The 2,503-nt window shown below is 48.7% G+C and overlaps 1 pseudogene; it reads right to left on the minus strand.

Annotated features, from left to right (window-relative positions):
• Positions 1-924: 924 nt before the first annotated feature.
• LOC110596168 lies at positions 925-1,786 on the minus strand (annotated as a pseudogene).
• Positions 1,787-2,503: the final 717 nt, after the last annotated feature.

Consider the following 2,503-nt stretch of genomic DNA (forward strand, 5'->3'; position numbering starts at 1 on the left):
CCGGAGCCCAGCAGGTCGAGGCTGCGGTGGCTGGGAGCGGCCACTGCACTCAGTCTGGGCGACAGAGTGAGACTCCAACTCAAAAAAAAAAAAAGTTCTTGCCTATGAATTTCAACATGTAAGTTGTATATTTGCTGATTTTTTTTCTCTTGATTGTGGACTACATATTCCTATTCCATTGCATGTCTAATAACTTTTTACTGGACATGGTATCTGATATACCATAATGAGTCTGAATTCTGCTATCTTCTACTCAACACTGTTGACATTTGTCCTAAAAGGCAATGAAATCACTGACAGATCACCTTGATCACATGGGGACTTGTTTTAGGCTTACTAGAGTGAGTCTATTTTGACTTTACATTTTATCCTTAGTGTTAAGGCCTGGACTGTGACTCTTTTAAAGTATGATCCTTTCAGTGAAACACTTGAAGTATGTGCTTATTAAATCCCTCAAATTGGACAGAATATGAATTCCAAACTCTATCCCCCTAGCAGAAGGCTGCTGTTGAAATAGCCAGTTCTTCAGCCTTTCAGTCATTGGGCTCTGGGCTCACGGGAATCTCACCCTGCACTTACACAATTTAGGACCCAGCCACACACCTGAAGGCAATTAGTACATAGATTTTTTTTTATAACTTTCTCCTCTGTGTCTCCCTCATTTACATGATTTCCCCAAATTCCCAGACTCTTACTCCCACCTGATTCCTCAGCACATGAGACTTCCACTTTTTGCTCTGTTCCCGGAATCATGCCAATTGGGGGATGCCCTGGGGGGAGGGGTTCTGCATGCATCTCACCCAGTGCACTTACCTTCTTTCAAAGACAGTATCTGCTCCAGTTTCATTCTGGTATTGTTTGTCTTCCAATATCCTCAAAAGTTGATTTTTATTTTATTATTATTTTTAATAGGATTAATTCACTTTATTTCTCTTGTATGAAAACCCTAGGTTGTAGCCACATCCTCTGCACAGAGACTGTGGTGTGGGTCTTGACAAGATGGTCAGTGAATCCTGATAGGGGACACTTGGTAAAGACAGTCTCTTTCCAGAGGTCAGAGGTCAAGTAGCTACAGGTCTTAGAGATGGCATCAAAGATGGCCTTGGTGAAGTTGCCCAGGGTGACAGTACAGCTCGGGTGTGGCAGTTGTCATTACCAGCTATCAGTAGCAGCTTCTTGGGCACAGAGGCCAAGATGCTGCTAGTGGCCCTGGGGGCAAGGCTGAGTGCACCAGCACAGAGCCACAGCCTGTCACCTTGCAGGGGACGGTGTGGGGCTTGCTGATTTTGTTTCCCCGTAGCCTCTCCCCACAGAAACAATGGAGAGCTTGGCCAGGATGATGGCCCCTTGGATGGCAGTGGCTAACATCTTGGAACACTTCACACCCAGACTGATGTGGCCATTGTAGTCCTGATGGCAACAGATGCCTGGGATCTGGTCCACTGGCCACCGAGGGTCTGCTTTTGCACCAGCATCATCTTCAAAACCTCACCCTTGAGATGTCCCAGAAGAAGTCAATGACCACAAGACTCCTTGATGGGCAGGGAGAAGAGACAGATCTCCTACAGGGACTCACACTCATGCCCTTGACAAGCTGGCACAGCTTGCTAATGGGCACACAGTCCTTGGCCTCCGCCTTGCCTCAGCAAGCACCACAGCCCAACCCTGGTCTCTACCTCCGTTCAGATGCTCCTCCTGAAGTTTCCACGGACACCGCTGCAGTCTTCCATTCCAGGGCCACCAGGGCCTCCGGGGCCTCCGGAGTCTCCCGCTGCACTGGCGTCATCCATCATCCAGCATTTTCTCAGAGAAGAAGATAATATTATTTTTTGTTTTAGAAACAAGTGTCTTACTCTCGGGTCCAGGCTAGTCTTGAATTCCTGGTGTCAAGTGATCCTCCCGCCTTGACCTCCCCAAGTGCTGAGATTACAGGCATAAGCCACAGATAAAAGTTGATTTTTAAATATTTTGCCCAGCCGGGGTTGGTGGCTCAGCCTGTAATCCCAGCGCTTTGGGAGGCTGAGGTGAATGGATTGCCTGAGCCCGCGGGTTCGAGACCCGCCTGGGCGACTTGGCGAGACCTCATCTCTACTAAATCAAAAAATTAGCCGAGTGTGGTAGCGCGCACCTGTAGTTCCAGCTACTTGGAAGGCTGAGGCAGAAGGATCGCCGGAGCCCAGCAGGTCAAGGCTGCGGCGGCCAGGAGCGGCCACTGCACTCCAGTCTGGGCGACAGAGTGAGACTCCAACTCAAAAAAAAAAAAAATTTTTGCCCAGAGGGTGGAATCCCAAAAAACCCAGAATTATCTTTTGGAGGGTAGGCCCCTTGTAGTGTACTCAGAATTTGTTCCTTTAGATCAAAAGATCAACAGAAGTTTGTTTTGTTTTGTTTTGTTTTGTTTGAGTTGGAGTCTCACTCTGTCGCCCAGACTGGAGTGCAGTGGCCACTCCCGGCCACCGCAGCCTCGACCTGCTGGGCTCCAGCGATCCTTCGGCCTCAGCCA

The sequence above is a fragment of the Carlito syrichta genome, unplaced genomic scaffold, assembly GCF_000164805.1.
Source record: "Carlito syrichta isolate Samal-C Ts95f unplaced genomic scaffold, Tarsius_syrichta-2.0.1 Scaffold307032, whole genome shotgun sequence".
Lineage (NCBI taxonomy): Eukaryota > Metazoa > Chordata > Mammalia > Primates > Tarsiidae > Carlito > Carlito syrichta.